The 26,748-nt window shown below is 38.4% G+C and overlaps 1 protein-coding gene across 1 annotated transcript in view; it reads left to right on the plus strand.

The window, feature by feature from the left end:
* Nucleotides 1–1,674: 1,674 nt before the first annotated feature.
* LOC115209826 overlaps nucleotides 1,675–26,748 on the plus strand; it is an 84,307-nt gene continuing 59,233 nt past the window's right edge. The window contains exons 1-2 of the mRNA XM_029778387.2: nucleotides 1,675–1,691; nucleotides 7,856–7,928. The gene's annotated coding sequence lies outside the window, so the exon portion shown is untranslated. The remainder of the gene's footprint in view (nucleotides 1,692–7,855; nucleotides 7,929–26,748) is intronic.

A 26,748-nucleotide genomic window follows, 5' to 3' on the forward strand; every position in this document is an offset into this window, starting at 1 on the left:
AGTAAGAATACCATACCTTTGTAATCCTAACTTCTTTTTAGCTTTTTTCCTATTTTCGGCTACTGACGAGTAACGTTTGACAACCCAGATTCTTAAAATGAAATTATTGTCTTTCTGTATGAAACGATTGTATAGCTACCTGAATAAAAAAAAATATCATCCATATTAACATCTAATCTCCCCCATTTATGTAAAATATGATTGGATTTGTTGAACTTTGTTTAATAAGTTAAATCATATACTTAATATGAAATAATGGAATAATTACTATGAAGCACTGTGTAGAATATATTGTATAAAGGATCGTGGGTAAGGCCAGAACAATGCAAAGTAAATGCAAGGGAAATCACAAGAAAACAAACATATGAATTAATGTAGACTTACCTTGCATTCAATATTTCAGGGTTTTGACCCCATTTTCAAGTCAGTTTCTTGAAAATGGGGTCATAACCCCGAAATATTTATTTCTTTATTACCCACGGGGGCTAAACATAGAGGGGACAAACTAGGATAGACAAAGGAATTAAGTCGATTATATCGACCTCGGTGCGTAACTGGTACTTATTTAATTGACTCCGAAAGGATGAAAGGCAAAGTCGACATCGGCAGAATTTGAACATAACAGCAGACGAAATACCTATTTCTTTACTGCCAACAAGGAGCTACACACAGAGGGGACAAACGGATTAAGTCGATTATATCGACCCCAGTGCGTAACTGATACTTGATTTATCGACCCCGAAAGGATGAAAGGCAAAATCGACCTCGGCGGAATTTGACCTCAGAATGTAACGGCAAGCGAAATACCTATTTCATTATTACCCACAAGGGGCTAAACATAGAGGGGACAAACAAGGACAGACATAGGTATTAAGTCGATTACATCGACCCCAGTGCGTAACTGGTACTTAATTTATCGACCCCGAAAGGATGAAAGGCAAAGTCGACATCGGCGGAATTTGACCTCAGAATGTAACGGCAAGCGAAATACCTATTTCTTTATTACCCACAAGCGGCTAAACACAGAGGGGACAAACAAGGACAGACATAGGTATTAAGTCGATTACATCGACCCCAGTGCGTAACTGGTGCTTAATTTATCGACCCCGAAAGGTTGAAAGGCAAAGTCGACCTCGGCGGAATTTGAACTCACAACGTAACGCAGACGAAATACCGCTAAGCATTTCGCCGGGCGTGCTAACGGTTCTGCCGGCTCGCCACCTTATAATCCCGAAATATTGAATGTAAGGTAAGTCTACATTAATTCATATATTTGTTTTCTTGGAATTTGCTTTGCATATGTAAGCCATGCCTTGAAATGTGTAACGGCAGAAATTAAATTGTAAACAATTATATGGTAAACAATAAAATGGATTTGGTACATAGCAGGATGGAATGTCAGCGTCGTAATCAATTTGTAAGGATTGGTTCTTCGTTGATTGCCATTATGTAAAGATGAAAGAACAGTGATTGAAATTGTGAAGAAAATATTTATTTGCCGTTACACTGAATATACCTTGCCTCGACGGGCAAGAGGTAAAGTCCAAAAGCATGCGAAGTAAAAAGGTTAATTTTGGCCTCTATGTTCTTATTGTAGTAGTAAACCATAGAGAGAGATATGGTAATGTGCAGAGAAGAGAAAGTGAGTTAGTGAAAGTGAGAGAGTGTGGGATGAAACAACTGATTTGTTGGTGAGTTACCGTAGTTGTCATTTTCGTGCCCTTATCTCTAGAGACGCACATATCAGAAATAGTTTAAAAAAACTCCGTTCTGGAGATTTTTCACTCAAAGACGACCAGCGTTCTGGTCAACTTACTGAAGTTGATGATGACCGAATCAAAGCCATAACTGAATCTGAGAGATTGCAGAGACGTTAAATGTATCACACACAGCAATTGAAAATCACTTAAAATGTCTTGGACTCGTTAAGAAGCTCGATTATAGGGTTCCACGTTGATTGCAAGAGATTCACTTAACACAACGAATCAATATTTGCGATATGCATCTCAAACGCAAGGAAATCGACTGGAGGAAAAAAAAAAAAAACGACCAGAATTGGCAAATCGTAAAGGAATCGTGTTCCACCATGACAACGCTAGACCACATACGTCTTTGCTAACTCGTGAAAAATTATTGGAGCTTGGTTGGGAAGTGATGTCACATCCACCATATAGCCCTGACCTTGCACCATCAGATTATCATTTATTTCGAAGTTTGCGAAATTCTTTGAATGGTAAAACTTTCAATAAGGAGGATGACCTGAAATCGCACTTGCATCAGTTTTTGGCTGATAAGGACCAGAAGTTCTATGAACGCGGAATCATGAAGCTGCCAGAATGATGGCAAAAGGTCATCGAACAAAATGGAAAATGTATAACTGATTAAAGTTCATTCTTTGCATGAAAAAAGAAATGACTTTTATTTCACACTAAAAAAATCGAAATTACTTTCTTGCCAACCCAATACAATGGAAAATAACACGCGTTTGATCAGAAATTCACCCATAACCAATAAACATATTTAAATATACTACATTAATAAAAGTTAGGTTTACATAAACGTGTTTACGTACGTCCATGTTTGTACAGATTAACCGAATAATTCATGTTTTGTGTAAATGAGTAAATGAATGAAGCAAACAGCAAGATACTATACAGAAAACTTCAAGTTCACGTACAAATAACTAGTCTCCATTAATAGTTAACTGTTTTTCTATGTATTCTGCTTTTCTCCCATTTATTAACTGCTACCTCTTGCAACCTGTAAAGTTACTCCCCAGACACTAAATTATATTTTTTCTCAAAATACGATGCCAAAATTAAATCTTAATCTGAACTGATGGAATCGTTAACACGCCGGAAAAATGCCTAGCGGTATTTCGTCCGTCCTTACGTTCTAAGTTCAAATTCCGCCGAGGTCGACTTTGCCTTTCATCCTTTCGGGGTCGATAAATTAAGTACCAGTGAAACACTGGGATCGATGTAATCGATAAGTCCTCTTCCCCAAATTTCAGGCCTTGTACCTTTAGTAGAAAGTATTATTTATCTCTCCCACCCTTCCCCGCTTTTAGCTGTTAGCTTTGGCGGCGCGCTGGCAGAATCGTTAACATGCCAGACGAAATACTTAGAGGCATTTCTTTCGGCTTTAAGTTCTCAGTTCAAATTTCGCCGAGGTCAACTTTGTCTTTCATCCTGTCAGGATTGATAAAAATAAGTACTAATTGAGAACTAGGGTCAACGTAATCGACTTAACCGCTCCTATAAAATTCCAGGTCTTCTACCTATAGTAGGAAGAATATTTCTATAAACACTGGTTTCTGACGATGCTCTAAGGTCAAACATATCTTGATGAGGATATCTCTTTTAAATCGACTCCTGTTTTGAGTTGGTAATCATTCTTTCGACTCTAGAAAGATGAAAGGCAAAGGTAACTCAGGCAAGGGACATGACTAAATACCAATGCCAGCTCGGCAGCAGTTGAATGACTGAAACAAGTAAAAGAGTAATTTAGTCAAGCAACATTCGCCAGAGAATATATAGTATATTTTCCCCTAATATAAGTCATGCTGCACATTTATACAGCGACATTCATACAAGCTCCACCACGCCACACCACACAAAAACTGCAACACATCTATCCTCGTTTATGACGGTTGTTTGTTTACAAGCAAAAAACACCGTATTAAGTGAATCAGTGATAAATGAATAATAGAAAATATGGAGGAAATAGGTTAGGTTCCGAGATCCCAAGTTGTCCTGAGCATTGTGGTTGGTTGCTGGGGTGTGCTTTTGCGGTCCAAGAAGAATCTTTGACTGAGTGCCGACCAGTGTTATCACAAATCAATCCGTGATAAGCGTAACACGATTTACAAGTGAGCGTACTATGTCATCGAGGATCAATGATGAATGAACGTGGAGGCACATGGCCTGGTGGTTAGAGCAGCGGACTCACGGTTGAGGGATCGCAGGTTCGAATCTCAGACCGGGCGATGTGTGTGTTTATGAGCGAAACACCCAAGCTCCACGTGGCTCCGGCAGAAGGTAATGGCGAACTTCTGCTGACTCTTTCGCCACAACTTTCTCTTACTCTTTCCTCCTGCGTCTTACAGCTTACCTGCGACGGACCGGCGTTCCGTCTAGGTGGGGAACCTACACGCCATGGAAACCGGGAAACCGGCCCTTATGAGCTAGGCATGACTTGAGAAGGAACAATGATGAATGAACGAGGATAGATGTAGACAGGAAAAAAAAAGACAGAACAAAACCTAGAAAAATATTTAATAAATATTTGTTATGAGGACCCACAAGTGTAAGTTGCTGGTCTTCGGTCAAAATTTTTGCCTCGGAACTTTCGAAGTTGTGACAGTTTCCAGTAATTTATTTCCACAAGGAAAAGTGGATTACAGCCAACACTACATTGGGATAATCTGGAAAATATTTTGTCCTCGTAACAAGAGCTCGTTGTAGCTCTCTTGGTCGGCAAAGTAACAGAATTGTTCGGGCGTCGGATAGAATGCTCCGACTCTTTGAGCTCTAAAATCATTTCCATCGAAGTTAACTTCGACTGCCATCCCTTCGGATTCAATAAAAATGTACTAGTTCAAAGCAGCAGCTTGGCAAAACAGTAAAAACGTCGGACCAAATGTCTAGTGATATTCATTCCAGCTCTTTCTGTTCTGAGTTCAAATCGCATTATGGCCTGTATGACCTGTGCTGCTCGGTTTAACACAACCATTTGGCGCCTCGTGTGCTTTCAGCGGATTTCTAAGGATAACTTCCCCTTCTCTCCTACCAGAGGCTTTACAACGAGTCGTAGGTTTGACCCCCCTCTTCCTGATTAAAAGATAAAAAAAAATCTCCTAAAGAAAAACATTTTGCAAAAACAAAAAAAAAAAAGTAATTTTGGTATCTATCTCCCACATATTACGATCTCTTAAATCATAGTATTACTCCTTGCTTGTAAGTACAGTTAAATGTACAGTTAAATGTGGCAGACGAGTACAAAAGATTCTCAAGGAAATTAAAGTAAGAAATATGGTTTACTGTGTTACCAGCACTTGAAGTTTGTAGAGGCTTCCACACTAACAAATTGATGGTATAAATTATAGCCAGGTTTAATGTTTGAGTCTGTCTCAGATCAAGACACTGCAATTGACTTTACAGATTTTAGGGTTTCAAAAGAAAAGTCGATTATACATGGATCGTTTTATTTCGTTTGTGATTGTTAATCTTGTTGCTAGGGATCTTGTATCGAAGACGGATGAGATAGTGTTACGAGGTGGATTAATGTAGATGACGCTGTAGCTAAAGTTTGTTATTATAGTGACACAGAAATAATGCAGATCGTTGAAAGTCTTGAGAAAGAAAATAGTGGAGAGGAAAGCAACAATGAAAATGAGAAAGATGCAGCAGAAAGTATTTTTACAGATAGGTTAATTCAGTAAACGGGCAAAGTGTTAAAGTGTTCAGAACAACACAGTTTTATAACTCCGTCTAGCAATCTTCGCTCACTATTACTGGAGGGTCGTTGGGATAGAGTCCTCAGGGATCTTCTCCATAAGATCCTACCTGAAGCAACTGCCATTAGACTTTCCAGCTGGATTCCCAAGCTCTGACAAACTGAGACTGGATATTATCCACTCATCTCTAGGTCTCCTGCCGGTTGGCTTGGCTTAAAGAATTCGCGTTGCGATTCTTTCCTACGACATTCTAATCAGATGTCTAATCAAATGTCTGACCTTTCAATGCAGAAGAGCAGCGGTTCGACCCTGCTCTCCAATTAACGATACTCTAGAGGTCTTTCGGAGGAACTCCATTTCGGCGGCTTATATTCGCGATCGTACTCTTTCGTTCATAACTCTTTTACTCTTTCACTTGTTTCAGTCATTTGACTGTGGCCATGCTGGAGCACCGCCTTTATTCGAGCAAATCGACCACAGGACTTATTCTTTGTAAGCCTAGTACTTATTCCATCGGTCTCTTTTGCCGAACCGCTAAGTTAACTCGGAATTTTGTCAGTGAACAGGTCGCGGTCTCAAAGCGACGAAAATATTTTGACAAATTAAATTTAAATGTTGAAGTAAATCTAACGGTTTTTGTGTATTTCTTAAATGGCTTATAAACACCTTCCACGCTGCAATTGTTTTCGTTCCAGCACACGATCTCAGATCAGGTCACTTGCTATGCAAGTACATCTCAGTAACATTTTTTAGAGTTGACTAAAAATCTTGCAGCATAAAACCTGACATTTGAAAATTCAGTGTCATCGAACTCTGTTCACCCAAATGAGCTCCTGTCGTCATCACCAGTTCCTGAAGAAGATAAAAGTGCAAGTTTCGCCTCTAGTTCCTGTTATCTTAGTCACTTTACAAGATGAAGGTGGGATCCTACCATTCCTCACTTTCTCATATAAAACTGTATATTTTCAATATCACTAATAGATTGGATTTGGGAGATGTGCGTCTGTCACTTTTGCTCTTTCTATACATACGTATCAATTTATGAATGTATATATGTACAGTGCGGCAAAATAACCTTCCATTCACCTATCTACTAATTTCAGGTCTTCTCTTCGGAAGCTGCAGTGATGAACTTTTTTGTTTACACGATTCAACAAAATTACGAAACCTGTATCCTTTATTTTATATGTTCTTTTTAAAATTTCACTTACAGTTTTCTCTTAAAGTCTCTTTTTTTCCCCTTCAAAACCAACTTGTACAGATTTACTGGTAAAATGAAGTCATCAGCTGTTGTATAAATGTTCTGTATTAGTCTGGTCACCAAGGATCCAACAAAACTCACTAAACTAGCGTTCCACAGTTGTCAACGATGCTGCATTAATGACGGTCGATTGCTTATGAAGCCATGAGATGAATACGTAGCACTTAAGTCGAGCAAGGGAGCGTTTCTTATGACTTTCTACTATCTTTAGCCTATTAGAGCAAGTTGGACTCTAAGCTGCGGCGAAGGCAACAGATTAAGAACTCTTATAGAAAAGCCTAAGGTGTGTTGTTCATTAAGGTAGTAGCAAGCGTTTGTACGAACATTTTGCTATCGGCATCTGCAAAAAGATTCGCTGGTTCTACGCAAGCCTTCACCGCTGAAAACAAATCATTGGCATGGGAAGTCTAGTCTAACGGCCATAATATTAACCGTTAGACCCTCATACGTCGAAGCCAATGGGAGAACCCATTACTATGTATGTATGCATGTATGTATGTATGTATGTATGTATGTATGTATGTATGTATGTATGTATGTATGTATGCATGCATGTATGTATGTACGTACGTAAGTATGTATTTATGTGTGTTTGAGCGTATGTATGCGTGTGCATGTGTAAGAAAGAGGAGGAGAAATACAGTGAAGACAAGAGGAAGCAGTATTTTGTTGTGTAAATGCAATTGTGAATGTATGTAAATTGGTACACATATGAGCTGCATATAAAACGCGCGCGTGTGTGTGTATGTGTGCGTGTGTCTTGAGTGTTTTTGTGTGTGTATGTGATACACGATGTGTGTGTGTGTGTGTGTGAGTTGTATCTTTGATGCATGTTTTGTTTGTATAGGTGTGTATTCGCGGTCATCTATGTATAAGACATGAGCGGGAGGAGGGGTGAATGTATATATGAGTGTTAGAGTGAATGTTCGTTAACTCAGTTGTCTAATAACCCAACATGCAGCTAAGCTAGTAACTCTGGACTAATTGACATTAAGTAGTGTATAAAAGTAGAAGAGGTGATGCATAGTTTACCTGTAGCAGAGCATCAACTTAGCTTACACACACACACACATATATATACATTAATCAATAGATCTCTCTCGATCTCTATCTTCGCTATTTTCTGCTTGATTTAGGTCAGTTTAGTAGCATATGGCGACTGGAATTACACGTTAGCCGCCACCCCGAGTCGTGCACCAGCGAGCTTTGGTAAGTGTCTTCATATTTCAGACATATATATTCAACAAATAGACTTTTGAAACTTTCTTTTGTATATCTTCACTGAGAATACTTTACTTTCTCGTTATTTCACTTCTAACACCATCATTGTCTACATCTATATCGTTACATTTACAATAAATATCCATAACTAATAATGCTTGTAACACCGTTTAACAATTTCAAATAGCGAAGACAAACAATGATAGTTTGCTTGCACAATGGTTTCTTTGGTGGGGCATTTCGGCGATTGAATCAGGGATGCTTGGTGTATATTTATCGATCTTAAATGAGAGGAAAGTAAAGTGGACCTCGGTTGGATCTCGAATTTAGAAAGCAAACAGAAAACCCCCAGAAAAAAAAAAGTGAAAAAAAAAAAAAGAAAAAAAGAAAAGAAAAAGAACTCAATGAAAGTTACTCCTTTGCTTTACCATTCCTGCTAATTCTGTACGCGGGAGATACAAATAGGGCTACCTGACTAATAAACCAACGGGCGTCTGTGTAAAAGAGGAGTGAGTATCGAGTGGCGTTCATGCCTCTCTTAAAGACAGCGAACAAACTGAAATAAAATAGCTATCCTATAGTCTGGAAAAGAAACTGTGTTGGAGACTTAATTCGCAACATCCTTTCTTTCTTTCTTTTTCTTTCTTTCTTTCTTTCTTTCTTTCTTTCTTTCTTTCTTCTTTCTTTCTTTCTTTCTTTCTTTCTTTCTTTCTTTCTTTCTTTCTTTCTTTCTTTCTTTCTTTCTTTCTTTCTTTCTTTCTTTCTTTCTTTCTTTCTTTCTTTCCAGTTAAAGAAATGACGTGAATGTTGAATTTTGTCATCCAGACTATAATTTATATGGATAGATGTCTGTGTGTGTAATTTCTGCTCAGTACTTTTGTGCTAGTGATGGTGTTGGTGTCAAAGATGGACAGCATTGTATTTTCCCCCACTTTTAAAATATTCTAGCAAAAGAAACAAAAATATCATCCAGGGAGAATGTCTCGTAGAAAGAAAGTATTTTACAAATTAAAAATTTCTTCAAGTTTGTATTTCTCTCGTTTTCATATTAGTAATTCCCTACCGTTTGTTGCAACACTGACTCTCAAGTATTTATTTGTCGATCTCTGTTGACTGAATGTTTAAGTTACTTTTTCATGTAAAGGGACGCAACTTCAAACACAGTTTTGTACTGGTATACACAGGCACATACACACACGAAGGCACACAGACATGCGCGCGCGCACACATACATATGCATACACACGCACACACGCATGTACACACACATGCGCACACATACACGCACACAATACCCCATGCACGCGCACACACACACGCACGCACGAACACACACACACACACACACACTAGGACACACACTAGGACACACACACACACTCAGACTCACACACAAGGTACTCTTAAAATTGAATTAAAAACTCTTGATAACATTTGGCAACATTTATTGACAACGCAAACGCTCACTATAGGTGTAAAATCTATTTGTGGGGCAGAAATATAGTCACTATGTATGTATGTATGTATGTATGTATGTATGTATGTATGTATGTATGTATGTATGTGTGTATGTGTGTATGTATGTATGTATGTATGTATGTATGTATGTATGTATGTATGTATGTATGTGTGTGTGTGTCGTGTGTGTATGTGTGTATGTATATATGTATGCATGTATGTATGTATGTATGTATGTGTGTGTGTCGTGTGTGTGTATGTATGTGTGCATGTAAATGTGTGGGTGTACGTATGTATGTACTTACCTATGTATGTATGTATGTATGTATGTATGTACGTATGTACGTATGTATGTATGTATGTATGTATGTATGTATGTATGTATGCAAGTGTGTGTGTATGTATATGTGCATGTGTGTATGTGTACGTATGTATGTGTGTGGTGTATGTGTGTGTAATGTGTGTGTAATTTGTGCGTGTGTGTGTAGTGTATGTATGCAAGTATGTACGTATGTATGTGTGTATGTATGTATGTAATTGTGTGTGTATGTATGTATATGTGTGTATGTATGTGTGTGTATGTGTGTGTATGTATGTGTGTGTATGTATGTATGTTTGTATGTATGTGTGTATGTATGAATTTATGTATGTGTGTATGTATGTGTATGTATGTGTTGTATGTGTGTGTGTATGTATGTGTGTATGCGTGTATGTATGTAGATAGGTGGGTATGTATGTGTGTGTATGTATGCATGTGTGTGTATGCATATATGTGTGTGTGTATGTGTGTATGTATGTATGTATGTCAAATCACTTCTGAGGTCTCTCGTGAGTCCTACTGGTAGAAAGAATTCAGTAGAACTAGCTGCATGGCCGAGTCGTCGGCGACGAAACCGGTGCCCTTGCCTGGCTTGCTTGGTGAGTATGGTTGCTAGAAACCCAGAAGGACAGAAAACAAGACTCGACGAACGGATGGATGATCCCAATGTAAGTTCAATGAATACCAAACAATAACACAGGCACTCAGAAAATCCAAGTTGGTGTCTGGTGGTTGTGGAAGACCGCTCGGTGTGAGGCACCTCTCAGTTTTGTCACTTGGGGAACGTCCCTCTAATATACATCCGGATATCAAGGAAAGGCGTTGGACATTTTGGGAATCTTTTGCTTGCGCTTGAGAACATGGAGCAAGATATCTTGCTTCGGCTTGTCTTTGGATCATGTCAAAAGAGTGGAGAATGTCAATGAGGTGTCGTACAAGTCTTATTGCACCTAAAATTTTGCACAGGTATTGTTTTGTCAGTGATGATCATACTCGCCTACGAGTATGTATGTATGTATGTAATTGTTCAGTTTTATTTTAAGACTCGCTGAAAGTGACCCGCTCTACGCGCGGGTGAGAGTGTGGTTGTTACTTTCTGTTGCTTCCTTTCAGCACGTAAAAAGCACCATCCGAACGTGGCCGATTGCAGCGCCGCCTTGACTGGCTTCTGTGCTGGTGGCACGTAAAAAGCACCAACCGATCGTGGCCGCTGCCAGCCCCCTTGGCACCTGTGCCGGTGGCACGAAAAAAGCACTCATTACGCTCACAGAGTGGTTGGCGTTAGGAAGGTCATCCACCTGTAGAAACACTGCCAGATCAGACTGGAGCCTGGTGCAGCCTCCTGGTTTCCCCGACCCCGGTCAAACTGTCCAACCCGTGCTAGCACGGAAAACGGACGTTAAACGATGATGATGATGATTCTCCCTCTTTGTTTCTCTCTCCTTTCTCTCTCACTTTCCCACTCTCTTACTCTTCCTTTTTCTCGGACTCTCCCTCGCTTTCTCTTACTCTCTATCTTTATCTATCTCTCTCCCATTTATAAACAACAAAAGATCTTGAGTAAGTTGAGAAAGATCAATCATAAATATCAGGCAGTAACAACGAAAAGGTCTGCTTCAAGGCAGACAGCAAAACACTAACATTTAAAAGGGACAGACGAACTTGCGAGGTGAAAAAAAAAAAAAAAAAAAATTGGAAACCAAAGTTTGAAGGCACGAAAAATTTGCAGGGTTCTAAATAAATGTTAAAATGTAATAGATACGAAAAACCTACGTTATCACCAGAACACAAACACTTGTTGGTGTGTTCTGTTTGTATTTGCTCCATCGGCGCGTTGACAGGCAGACAATAGAATGCGATGGCGAGATATTTGTTAGAATGCGATGGCGAGATAATAATATTTGTTGTCATGATTGTGTGACGCCGTTTGACGAAGTGAAAGTGATGGGAAGATAGGAAATAGAGTGAGTGAAAAAGTGCTGGGAAGGGAGGAAATAGCGTGAGTGAGTGAGGAAGACAGATACATTAAAGAATGGGAGTGGACTTGTCGAAGTGGGTTTTTGGCCCTAGCAACGACACCTTTATGGATTTCTAACGTAGCCCACGGGCATCGTCACCTCATTTTACATGTCCCTGTAAATTTTGGAGTCAATCCGACGGGTTCTAGTGGCCTTGAAAGCGATCCAAGCGGTCGAAACGCATTTCAGTTTTATATATAGAGATTTCTTGCCGATTGAGAAAGAGTTGGATTCTAACCTAGATCCAAGGCTCCGTCGTTGGAATTTCAACATCAGCAACAGGGTAGATTTGTTTGTTTGTATGTATGTATGTATGTATGTATGTATGTATGTATGTATGTATGTATGTATGTATGTATTCATGCATGCATGTATGTATGTATATTTGTAGATTTGTATGTTTTGCTATATGTATGTATTCTCATGCATCTAGTTGTATATCTAGACATGATCATATATATGTATGTATATATGCATGCATGTATGTATGTACGTATGCATGTATGCATGTATGTATGTATGTATGTATGTATGTATGTATGTATGTATGTATGTATGTATGTATGCTTGCATGCATGTATGTATGTATCGCTTGTGACCCTGACATATGTGCTCGAGATACGGAAAACGTTTTTAACATTGCAATAGCTTTATTTTCGTTACCACAAGAGCTTGTAGTATATCTAAGTAGCCCATGCAATACCCGCGTGGGCAAAGATTCTGTTATGTTTCCACCTACACACACACACACACACACACGCACGCACGCACACACACACACACACACACACATACACACACGCACGCACACACACACACACACTCACACACACGCGCACGCACGCACGCGCGCGCACACACACACACACACACACACACACACACACACACACACACACACACACACACACACACACACACACACACACACAGATGTTCAGCAACCGACTTTCCGGACACTAACATTCTGGAGCCGCATGTAATTCGCATTAATTTACGAACAGGAATTTCAAATTCCCGCGGCCGCCATATTAGTTTAATGGTACCTTGCACAGACTAGTATCTTGCACACTAAATATTAATAAACTCGTATCATTTATACGAATTTCATTTAATTATTTAATTAGTTTGTTAACCAAGGTGACTACTTCTGGTTCGGAAAAATCAGCAATCCGGAAAGGCTTTCGAACCAAAGGTTCTGCATAGTCGATTGTTGTACCTGTACAAGTGTGTGTGTGTGTATGTGTGTGTGTGTATGTGTGTGTGTGTGTGTGTGTGTGTGCGTGTGTGCCTGTGTGTACATTATAGACACACACACACACACACACACACATATGCTGAATGATTGTATTTACAGAAACCATGCTTTATTGAAATAAACTGTGAATATGAATGTACTCCAACTGTGACCTTCACGCCATATTTTCGAATATAGTATGTCTAGGACAACATTATGTAATGTGTCCTATCTATCTAAAAGAGTTCGGTGAGATTTCATAGATCTTTGTTATTTCTAGCGAATTAGGTGGCCACGTATTTTAATACACGTGCGTAATATGTGCACCCACGCATGAATGCACATTTGTATGTATGTATGTATGTATGTATGTATGTATGTATGTATGTATGTATGTATGTATGTATATGTATGTATATGTATGTATATGTATGTATGTATGTATATAAGCTAGAAATTTTTCTATGCCCTTGCTTACAATTATATATATGTATGTATATGTATGAATGCATGCTCGTACGTATGTATATATGAATGCACGTATGTATGTATGAATTTACGTTCATATATATGCATGCATGTACGTACGTATGTACCTATATACGTATGTTCGTGTGTATGTTTGCATGTATGAATGCATGCATATATGTATGTATACATGTTTGTATTTATGTATGTTTGTATTTATGTTTGTATGTATGTTTGTGTGTGGGTGGGTGTGTATATTCATACACATATACTTACACATACATGCATACATACATACATACATACATACATACATGCATACATACATACATACATACATGCATACATACATACATATGTATATGTATATACCAATGCTAAAAGTTCTTAATCTCTTTCTGACTTCATGGCGCACAAGAGATTAAGCAGTAAGCAATTAGCAGCATACTGGAGATTAAATAAATGAATAAAAGCAAAAAAAAAAAAAACAAATCACTGGCTCACTTCACATGGAAAATTTAACAAAATTACATCTTGAAGGTAAAATTATGCAAAAAAAAAAAAAAGATAAAAAGAAAAGATCAAATGAGAAAAAAATCTATTGCGTGCTTTGTTTTAACAACCGTTTCTTTGTTACAACAAAATCCTGAAAAACACGCTCGAGTAATTAATATGAAGTTTCAAAATCCTTAAATTAACATTTTCCAAATCCACGGAGTACCGTCTAGATTGGTTTTTCTTTACCATCTTTTTGCTTATGGACCCCTTTGATTCCTATTTTATTCAGGTGGACCCTCATATCCATTCAATGCTTTTAAAAAGAATCCTATTATATTTTTATGATTAAATATTATTAGGAATTGCTTTCAAAAAAATCCTTTAAATATTTTGTGTATTGTAGAAGTGTAACCAATTTATTGAACAGAAAATTTAACAACAAAATCTTATATGAACGTTCAAGGGTTCAAGTGGACCCTGGTTGAGAGCCATTGATCTAGATACCCACCATGATACCCCGTATGAGAGCAACTGATTTATGACGTTGGTTTGCTTATGGACCCCTTTGATTCCTATTTTATTCAGGTGGACCCTCATATCCATTCAATGCTTTTAAAAAGAATCCTATTATATTTTTATGATTAAATATTATTAGAATTGCTTTCAAAAAAATCCTTTAAATATTTTGTGTATTGTAGAAGTGTAACCAATTTATTGAACAGAAAATTTAACAACAAAATCTTATATGAACGTTCAAGGGTTCAAGTGGACCCTGGTTGAGAGCCATTGATCTAGATACCCACCATGATACCCCGTATGAGAGCAATGATTTATGACGTTGGTTTGCTTATGGACCCCTTTGATTCCTATTTTATTCAGGTGGACCCTCATATCCATTCAATGCTTTTAAAAAGAATCCTATTATATTTTTATGATTAAATATTATTAGGAATTGTTTTCAAAAAATCCTTAAAATATTTTGTGCATTGAAGTGTAACCAATTTATTGCACAGAAAATTTAACAACAAAATCTTATATGAACGTTCAAGGGTTCAAGTGGACCCTGGTTGAGAGCCATTGATCTAGATACCCACCATGGTACCCCGTATGAGAGCAACTGATTTATGACGTTGGTTTGCTTATGGACCCCTTTGATTCCTATTTTATTCAGGTGGACCCTCATATCCATTCAATGCTTTTAAAAAGAATCCTATTATATTTTTATGATTAAATATTATTAGGAATTGCTTTCAAAAAAATCCTTTAAATATTTTGTGTATTGTAGAAGTGTAACCAATTTATTGCACAGAAAATTTAACAACAAAATCTTATATGAACGTTCAGGGTTCAAGTGGACCCTGGTTGAGAGCCATTGATCTAGATACCCACCATGGTACCCCGTATGAGAGCAACTGATTTATGACGTTGGTTTGCTTATGGACCCCTTTGATTCCTATTTTATTCAGGTGGACCCTCATATCCATTCAATGCTTTTAAAAAGAATCCTATTATATTTTTATGATTAAATATTATTAGGAATTGCTTTCAAAAAAATCCTTTAAATATTTTGTGTATTGTAGAAGTGTAACCAATTTATTGCACAGAAAATTTAACAACAAAATCTTATATGAACGTTCAAGGGTTCAAGTGGACCCTGGTTGAGAGCCATTGATCTAGATACCCACCATGGTACCCCGTATGAGAGCAACTGATTTATGACGTTGGTTTGCTTATGGACCCCTTTGATTCCTATTTTATTCAGGTGGACCCTCATATCCATTCAATGCTTTTAAAAAGAATCCTATTATATTTTTATGATTAAATATTATTAGGAATTGCTTTCAAAAAAATCCTTTAAATATTTTGTGTATGTAGAAGTGTAACCAATTTATTGCACAGAAAATTTAACAACAAAATCTTATATGCACGTTCAAGGGTTCAAGTGGACCCTGGTTGAGAGCCATTGATCTAGATACCCACCATGGTACCCCGTATGAGAGCAACTGATTTATGACGTTGGTTTGCTTATGGACCCCTTTGATTCCTATTTTATTCAGGTGGACCCTCATATCCATTCAATGCTTAAAAAAAAAATCCTATTATATTTTTATGATTAAATATTATTAGGAATTGTTTTCAAAAAAATCCTTAAAATATTTTGTGCATTGTAGAAGTGTAACCAATTTATTGCACAGAAAATTTAACAACAAAATCTTACATGAACCTTCAGGAATCATGTGGACCCTGGTTGAGAGCCATTGATCTAGATACCCACCATGGTACCCCGTTTGAGAGCAAACTTATGACGTTGGTGCATTTTTCTTCACCAATTTTGTTTTGTTGGTTATTTCCGATTATCGCTAGAAGATAATTGTGCCAATATCAGGATCTCTTGAAGAGAATGATAGCATCGCTTGTTGATGTCATCTCCAAGTCCGTATGACGGTCTTGAGCTCAACATCGACCCCAGTGCATAACTGGTACTTATTTAATCGACCCTGAAAGGATGAAAGGCAAAGTCAACCTCGGCGGAATTTGAACTCAGAACGTAGCGGCAGACGAAATACCTATTTCTTTACTACCCACAAGGGGCTAAACACAGAGGGGACAAACAAAGACAGATAAACGGATTAAGTCGATTATATCGACCCCCAGTGCGTAACTGGTACTTATTTAATCGACCCCGAAAGGACGAAAGGCAAAGTCGACCTCGACGGAATTTGAACTCAGAACGTAGCGGCGAGCGAAATACATATTTCTTTACTACCCACATGGGGCTAAACACAGAGGAGACAAACAAGGACAGATAAACGGATTAAGTCGATTACATCGACCCCAGTGCGTAACTGGTACTTATTTAATCGACCCCGAAAGGATGAAAGGCAAAGTCGACCTCGGCGGAATTTGAACTCAGAACGTAGCGGCAGACGAAATACCTATTTCTTTACTACCCACAAGGGGCTAATCACAGAAGGGACAAACAAGGACAGATAAACGGATTAAGTCGATTACATCGACACCAGTGCGTAACTGGTACTTATTTAATCGACCTCAGCGGAATTTGAACGTAGCGACAGACGAAATACTGCTAAGCATTTCGCCCGGCGTGCTAACGTTTCTGCCAGCTCGCCGCCTTCTCAAAGCTCTTACTACTTTCGTCAGTTTGTTGACGTGGTCTGCAGCAGAAATAAATAAATTTATTAAATAGACAAACACCTTCTCATCTCTCCTAGCCTCGATTCAGTGAAAGATAGAGGATATACCAACTGGAAGGAAAGAAGGCTGTACTAACACTCAGTTGGGTTTTTTTTTCTTTCATTTTCAGCAAAATAGTCTGGGATAGCGTGAAATTGAGTGTCTTGCTCAAGGACACATCACGCCGCCCAGTCTAGGAATCGAATGCATAACCTTATGATCATGAGATCAGCACTCTAACCCCTAAGTAGAAGAAACCAGCTGAAAGATTTGATATAATGCTAACGACTTGATACTGCTCGTCATGATCAGGTATCGTCTGCTCTCATCTAGTTGAATCGCCATCTCTTTTTTTTCTTGCCCTTATAATCCAGTGTATTTATATCTGCGCAGTCCTTGATATTATTTATCTACATATTTGGTATTCTATCCTTTTTGCCTTTGATTAACAGTCTCAGAAAATAATTTGCTTTTAATTAAATGTCCAAATTTTGTTTAGTTTTCTCTTTTTGTTGTTGTCTAATAAACTTTTCTTTGATTTTTGTTTGTCTCTTTTAGTACTTCGTCATTGGATATGGGTTCTGTTTATGATATTCTCAAAAGTCTTCTTAATGCCCTCATCTCAAAAGCTTGTAACATATTTGATAATGCTTTTGTAATGTCCTTGTTTCAACTCCATATAGTAGAGAAACATTTTCTACCAGTGACATTAGAACCATTTTTTGTATCTGGCTTCAGATTATGGTTATGGTATCTGGAATTTCTATCAAATCGAAAACATTCAATTCTATTTCACACACTTGTAGAACATGACCGATTTATTTATTTATTTATTTATTTATTTATTCATTGCAATCTAGTTAGACTTTGATTAATTCCCTTCTATGCTGTCACATTTCTGACAGTTTTCTTAATTAAAAGTTGTTCATCATATATTTAAACTCTTTTCTACCCAAAAGTGATGTGATTGTTTCTCACAATACTCTTGGAGAAACTTTTCAGACAGGTTGTGCGCCTTTTATACATAAGATTCTGGTATGCAATTAGTCGGTAGTTTTTCGCTTTGCGGTTGGTATTGTTTTCTGGATGACAATTTTGTTTCTGCCACCACCAAACACTTTGTTATGTTTATAACTCCAATAAAAGCCTGTTGGTAATGATCAATAAGGCATACAGAAGGTCAGTTCTTTTTGTACCAATGTCTGACATCAAGTCTCTTCCTGATACTTTCCTGTCCTGAAGTTCTTAAACCACAGTCCTCACCATTGATACTTTATGCTCTTGGTTAAATACAGAAACAATACTTCTGTCGGTTTTCTTCAAGCTACCCAATATTCTAATAAACTCCTTTGATCTCACTATATTGTTTTTTTTTTTTATTCCAGAGGATGTTTGAATCTTCCCGAGAAGAAACCTCTTTGACATTTACTAAATTTTCGCTCATATTTGAAAACTGCTGATTGGTTTCGATTAAGGACGTTTCCTGTTGATGCCAGGGTCTTAAAGGTTTTAATACACACACACATACACACGCACACAGGCACACATATACATGCATACGTATGTATGCGTGCATACTTGGTGCATTCCAAAGGTTTTGACTTTTTAAAGAGAGGCAGTTATAAATGTTCTAGATTATTTATAACTTTAGTATATCATTACCATGGATCAATTAAGTTGATTAGCCAACTTTTGTTATTCCAGATTGAATGAGACGGCTGTAGCAGCACTTTGAAATCACCCTACTAAACACAGCTTGTCACAACTGACTAGTTTGCAGAATGCAGCCAGGACAGGAATACAATTTGGAAGCTCTCTATGCAATAAAGTTTTGTGATAAACGAGACAAAAAACACTAGAAACTTATGAAATGCTCCAGACTGGTCATGGATTAACTTGTATGAGTCGTGCATCTGTTTTTCACTAGCACAATAGGCCAGGCAAAGCAAAACAACCGGGGAATTCATGACGAGTTCCCTTTTTTGGAAGCAAAGTCATCATTTACATCGACTGAGTTCTCTCTAGCCAGACGGCCAACAAAAAGCACTTTGTGGAGGTTTTGAGGGAGTTCAGGAAGAGATTTGGTCGCAAAAGGCCAGGATACCTGCACCAATCCACAATTCCATGACAGAGATGGGCGTCAAAATTATACCTCAGCCTCCTTACAGTTCAGACGTTGCTTCCTGCGATTTTTGGTTGCACCCCAAACGGAAGGAGAAAATGAAGGCAGCTGTGACAAAGGTCCTGGACACCTTTATGTAGGCAGACTTCCATGAAACCTTCACGAAGTGGCCATAGCACTATCACAAGTGCACTGAAGTCAGAAAATCCTATTTTGAAGGAGATTAGACTTTTGTACTTCTTTGAAATTAATAAACGCCTCTCCTGAAAAATCTTATAACTTATGGAGTGCACCCGGTGTATATGTGTGCGTGTGTATCATCACCAGGTAAAATTTTAAACAGCTAAGATTTTAAACATCGACCTGGACATAACCAACATTAGTTACTGAATATGTATGTAAACAACGACCTGTACTACGAAATGGAAGGGACCACATAGAACCTTGATGCCGGTGACCGTTCCACAAAACATTCTAATAGCTGTAAGCAATGACACATAGTTAAGAAACTCGCTTTGCAACCACATGGTTTCAAGTTCGGTCCCTCTGCGCAGTATCTTGGACTAATGTCTTCTACTATAGCTCCGAGTCAACCAAAGCCTTGTGAGTGGATTTGGTAGACGGAAACTGAAAGAAGCCCGTCGTACATATGTGTGTGTATACATATGTGTGTATATATATATATATATAATATATATATATATATATATATATATATATTTCTTAATTGACCACAAGGGGCTAAACATAGAGGGGACAAACAAGGACAGACAAAGGGATTAAGTCGGTTACATCGACCCCAGTGCAAAACTGGTACTTTATTTATCGACCCCGAAAGGATGAAAGGCAAAGTCGACCTCGGCGGAATTTGAACTCAGAACGTAAACGACAGACGAAATATCGCTAAGCATTTCGCCCGGCGCGCTAACGTGTCTGCCAGCTCGCCGCCTTTCATATATATATGTGTGTGTGTGTGTGTGTGTGTGTGTGTTTGTGTGTCTGTGTTTGTCCCCCCAACATCGCTTGATAACCGATGCTGGTGTGTTTACGTCCCCGTAACCTAGCGGTTCGGCAAAAGAGACCAATAGAATAAGTACTAGGCTTACAAAGAATAAGTCCTGGGATCGATTTGCTCAACTAAAGGCGGTGCTCCAGCATGGCCACAAATGACTGAAACAAGTAAAAGAGTTTAGGTGCAATGTCATTAAGTTCTGTCGTCATTGTGTACGTCATATATTGTCGGTTAATAGGTGACTTACGATGCTATTTGTTTAATTAACCATAGCATTAATTAATTTACTCGAAAGACAAAAAAAAAAATAGAAAACAGCGCAATTTACAAAAGTGAACAGTTATAGATTGTTTCGATTTTTCGTTGTATTTCTTTGCCTGTTGTAAATTTTCTATAGTAAAAGTCGTAATTTCATCAAAGCGTTATAAGACAAAATAAGCAAAAACGAGAGGACCTACTCCCTCCACAACACTAGTCTCAAAAAGTCTTCATGTGAACGTGACCTGGGTGTTATTGTCGACAGTGATTTGCGTTGGACAAAACACATCGCTAAAATTGTCAAGAAGGCTGAGTGTGTCTTGGCATCACTCACCAAATCCTTTGTGAGCCGCTCTCCGACTATCTATCTGCGGCTTTATATAGCTATGGTAAGACCTCACCTGGAATTTGCATCACCGGTCTGGAACCCCTATCTTGCCCAGGATATCAATCGTCTGGAAGCCGTTCAGTGACGTGCAACCAAAAGAACACCCTCCATCAGGCATTTGCCATATCCTGAACGCCTTACTTCCCTGGGCATGGACACAGTGAAACTCCGACGTCTGGCAGCTGACTTGGCAGACACACATAAAATTATCAACCATCGTACAAACAATAACTCTGAGCACCTTTTCAAACTCCACCCATTTAACACCCGTGGACATATTTACAAAGTCAGAAAACAGCACAGCTCCCATGACTTCAGGAAACATTTTTTCACGCTGAGAGTTGCTGAAGCATGGAACAAACTGCCGGCATCAGTTGTTAGTTGTCGGAGCACTGCATCCTTCAAAACTTCCATGCTTTCTGAGATTCGCCAACACTACACCTGATTTTCTCCCCTCCATACACACACAAGCATGTATCTGACTCATGCATTGTTCGCTTTCCAGACATTTGTACATTACTGCATATACTCTGACAAGTTGTGGTGCACCTGAGCACTGTATACAATAATTTCATTATTATTATTATAAAAAAAAATTTAATTAGGTATTCACTAAGCAGCGTTGAATGAAATATAGTTATGTAAGTCATATTCGATAGGTTCGTGTACATTAGAACATGGAAAAGCAATACGCTACACGAATTGTCCTAATAGACAATATGGATGTAAACACACCATTAAGCTATGAATGACGGCACTGTACCGTACAAACAAGGACAAACAAGGACAGACAAACGGATTAAGTCGATTATATCGACCCAGTGCGTAACTGGTACTTATTTAATCGACCCCGAAAGGATGAAAGGCAAAGTCGACCTCGGCGGAATTTGAACTCAGAACATAGTGGCAGACGAAATACCTATTTGTTTACTACCCACAAGGGGCTAAACACAGAGAGGACAGACAAGGACAGATTAAGTCGATTATATCTACCTCAGTGCATAACTGGTACTTATTTAATCGACCCCGAAAGGATGAAAGGCAAAGTCGACCTTGACGGAATTTGAACTCAGAACGTAACGGCAGACGAAATACCACTAGGCAGTTCGCCCGGCGTGCTAACGCTTCTGCCAGCTCATTGCCTTTATCCGCTTCATACCACTAAATTCTGGTCTCTGTTATATAAGAATAGCGAAGGGTACATTTGTTGATGTGCGGAAAACTTTGTCAAGCTGGAATAAATTAATTAGGATCGCACAAAGTAGCGTTAAATGAAATATAGTTATGTATGGTCATATTTAACATGTATGTGTACACTCGCACATATAATTTTACCGTAAAAATACTACACTTTAATGTTTAGAGTATTTGAAAGTTAAAAACAAAAGCAAAAATGAATAACTTCATTTTTATGCCCTCCTCTTCCCACGTTTTTCTCTGGTTTTAATCGATCTTCTTTAAGTAATTTTTCTTGTCACAACTCAAGCCAGTCATTGGGAATTATAACATTATTCCTTCTTCAAAAATTTCAATCTGGATGCCCCAGCGAGAAGAGAGTGAGAGAGAGAGAGAGAGAGAGAGAGAGAGAGAGAGAGAGAATTTGGCAAGAATTCATAAAGACGGCTTTTTTTCTGATTGACAGCGTTAAGATAGCAGACTCAAAGCAGTAGAAAGTAGAAAATCGTAATATATTTTTGGCGTGAATCGGTGAATACTGATAATAAAGATAAATTATCTTCATAGCACCACCATGACCACCATCACCGCCATTATCACCACTTCCTTTATCAATATCACAATTGCTATCACCACCATATCACTATACCACCACCGTTATCACCATTACGATCATAAAAACGATAGCCATAACTGCAACCAACACCACCACCACCACCACCACCACTATCACCAGACCACGACACCCAAACCACCACCACTACTACTATCATTACTGTTACCACCATCACAACCACCACCACTATCCACTATCGCCATGACCACCATCACCATCACGACTATCACCACCACCACCACCATCACCACCACCACCACCACTACTACTACTACTACTACTACTACTACTACTACTACTACTAATCAAGATTACCGCTGCCATTATTACCACGACCCCTAACTCTACAGTTAGCCTTCTACCACCATTACCAACACTACATTTTCTTCCAGTTCTTATTCAATTATTCATCTTGCATATCGCCTGTTTGCTCCACAATTACTGGCCTTAATATTTATAATTTTATTGGTACTATTTATTATTTTATTGTTATCTTTTCATTATTAATATAACTATTATATATAGTGAAGGCGCATGGCTCAGTGGTTAGAGCGCCGAACTTACGATCGTGAGGTTGTGAGCTCGAATCCCGGACCGGGCTGCGTGTTGTGTATTTGAGCAAGACACTTTATTTCACGTTGCTCCAGTTCACTCAGCTGTAGAAATGAGTTGCGACGTATCGGCCCTTGCTTTTCCCTTGGATAACACTGGTGGCGTGGAGAGGGGAGGCCGGTATGCATGGGCGACTGCTGGTCTTCCATAAACAACCTTGCCCGGACTTGTGCCTGGGAGGGTAACTTTCTAGGTGCAATCCCATGGTCAGTGTCGTGGCCGAAGGGGGTCTCATATATTATTCTCTATTGAGATTTCATGAGCATATGGCATATGGCGGGTTGGTTTCTTGCGATCACAAAGGGAAAACATTGAAAATCTTAGTAGTAATTCGCAACATACATGCATACATACATACATACATACATACATACACACATACATACATACAAATATATATATGTGCCTGTTCCCAATCACATGGTTTCGGGATCAGTCCCACTGCGTGACACCTTGGGCAAGTGTCTTCTGCTATAACCTCTGGCCAACGAAAACCTTGTGAGTGGATTTGTTTGGTTGCAGCTGTGGAAATATTTAAGTTTATTGAAATTTTTTTTTTAATTTGGTGTATTTATGTAGTTTTCCAAGCTGAATCTCAGGAGATATTTTGCTTTTTCCAGAACATTAAAAAAAGAAAAAAAATATTATAGAGATTTTGAAGCTTGATAATTTTCAGCCAGTCAGAAAACAGGATTTGGAAGCTGTCATTTTGTGTGTACTTTAATACGAAACTAAATATATCAACTTCTGCTTTACGCACGACATATATAACTCCTCATAACTTTTTTCATTTTTGGGAATCTTCAGAAAGTATTCTATACTCGGGATTCATACGATTATGCAAATAAAAAAATTGTAGGGTGCGTGATTTAAGGCCTATTTAGCCGTTATTTTTAGCACATCTCTCGACCAGGATACAAGCAACAGATGGGGACAAGTAAAACATGAAAAGAAGCTAAGACAGCAATGGTATAAAAGTGAATTGAAAGAACAATTGTCTTTTGTGAAGAACATGCATTTGGTGGTAATGTGATTGGTCTACGTAGAAATGATGTTAATTTTGCATGTGCACACGTTTTCCAATTGGGGCTTTACGGTTAGTAAATGGGGAACCGCATTGGTATGGCGGACCGGAGATTGGTCGGGAGTGGTTATGTCTATGCGACTATTACAAATACATACACATACTGAAATTGGTATTTCAGCGACATCAGTTTAAATAAAAAACTGGGATCTTTTCATTTTGAAGGCCAGATTTTCCTAGTTAACTAAAAAATTTGCTTCGTACTGGTAGAATGTGTCAAAAGAAAACAATATTGTAAACAAAATTGAAAACAAAATTGTTATTCGTAACTTAAACGTAGTTTAATTTTTACGAATTTTAACCAATGAAATCCCAACATCTTCGAATTTTAACCAATGAAATCCCAGCATTGCTGCGTTATCGATATTGATAAAGAAATATAGCAGACGCACCACACACACACACACATTTGCACAAGCACATAGTAATTAATATATAAGCGTACACACACATACACACACACACACACACACACACACACACACACACACACACACAGTAATTAATATATAAGCGTACACACACATACAAACGGACATATACATATACGCACACAAGCAAAAATACACGTTTTGCCACTTGCCGCAACAAATTTGCACAAAAGGTAAATAGACCAGAAGGGGGGGGGGGGTCAATGTTTCATCGTTTCGGGGTCGATAAATTAAGTACCAATTACGCACTGGTGTCGAGGATTTTTTCCCCAATTTATATCACAGCTTCCGACAAGCTGGGGGCATCCTTTTATGAAAAAATATTTCGCAAATTTTTACAATACGACTCACACTCCACGCACAAACTCGAGACCGATTTAGGCATATTATTGTTTTGTTTTTGTTGTTTCTGGCCCTTCGTGAAGAAAAAAAATGAAGATAATAAATATTTGAATATTTAATATGTTTTAAATATGCTTTAATTTTCGCATACAGTCTCTTTTTATTTGCATCATTTACAAATAATACAGCAAATGTGGAGGAAAACAGGAAAAAAAAAAGAGTCAAAATAAAAGAAACTGGTGTCGCTTAAGGGTACTTGGTTGTTTGTTGTGCCGTGGCTGAGAGTTGATGAATGAAAATATGTTTCTTGGCTGCGTGGTGAAATAACTTAACAAAACCCGCGAACATTTAACACAATATTTTAACATGATACATAGTGACAATCTGCGTAGACCATTTACTGATAACAACAGCAATGATTACAGACTGGGAGAGAGATATTAACTCTGAGATTACTGAGAGCTATTGATACGGTAACATGCAGTTAGTCCAGCATATCTGAAATCAACTGAACTATCTTCATGGCAACGAAGGTTCTGGGTCATCTGTCCTAGGCCGTCAGGTTGGCCGTCTGCATTGGCCATCTGCTTGGCAACTCATGTTACTCAGATGTCTCAACATTCTACAAAGAGTTTAGGCGCCAAAGCGACTTTTTATAGGATACAAGGTGAAGATTCTAGATTATATTTGTACCATGGCTTGGCGCTGGCTGGTTTTCTTACTAGACCGATTATGTGAAACTACTGTGGTTCGGTTGCAATATCTGACAGCGTATCCAGGAATACGGTTTCGAATCATCGCTACACTGGTATCATTTTATGAGGCAATCCAACTCACTCACGTCATTGCTGTTAATTGTTTTGGAAAACAACTCGACTTTAAAACAACTTTAAAATCTACTCTGAAAATAGAACATTAAAACATATACCAGGCATGTGCAACCTTTCTCGAGAAGCGGGTCACACTCGTAAAAAAGAATTCAAGGTAATTCTTCCTTAGTCGTACTGTTCAGAAAGTTCTGCGGGTTACAGTTTGACCATGGCTGAGTTATACTGTTAAAATAGTTATATACTGTTAAACTATCGCGGAAAAATTGTGAAGACGCGTGGTTTAGTGGTTAGGGTATTCGGCTGACGCTCGTAAAGTCGTGAGTTCAATTCCTGGCAACGCGTTGCGTCCTTGAGCAAGACACCTTATTTCACGTTGCTCCAGTCTACTCGGCTGGAAAAAAATAAGTTGTACCTGTATTTCAAAGGGCTAGTCTTGTCACTCTCTGAATCTGCCTGAGAACTACGTTAAGGGTACACGTATAAGTGGAGTGCTCAGCCACTTGCACGTTAATTTCACGAGCAAGCTGCTCAGTCGATCGTATCAGCTGGGACCCTCGTCATCGTAACCAACGGAGTGCTCCCTCTTTTTTTTTATCGTGGAAAATAATGTAAGAAATGAAGATTTCAGACGTTTCATCAACAGAGAATTTATTTTCAATTCATTCATAAAAATAACAGAAGAAAACAACTATCATGACGTGATACCGTTTTTCTTGCGCATTAGCGGTGCAGGTGAAGTAGAAT

Source organism: Octopus sinensis, linkage group LG3 (assembly GCF_006345805.1).
Source record: "Octopus sinensis linkage group LG3, ASM634580v1, whole genome shotgun sequence".
Taxonomy (NCBI): Eukaryota; Metazoa; Mollusca; class Cephalopoda; order Octopoda; family Octopodidae; genus Octopus; species Octopus sinensis.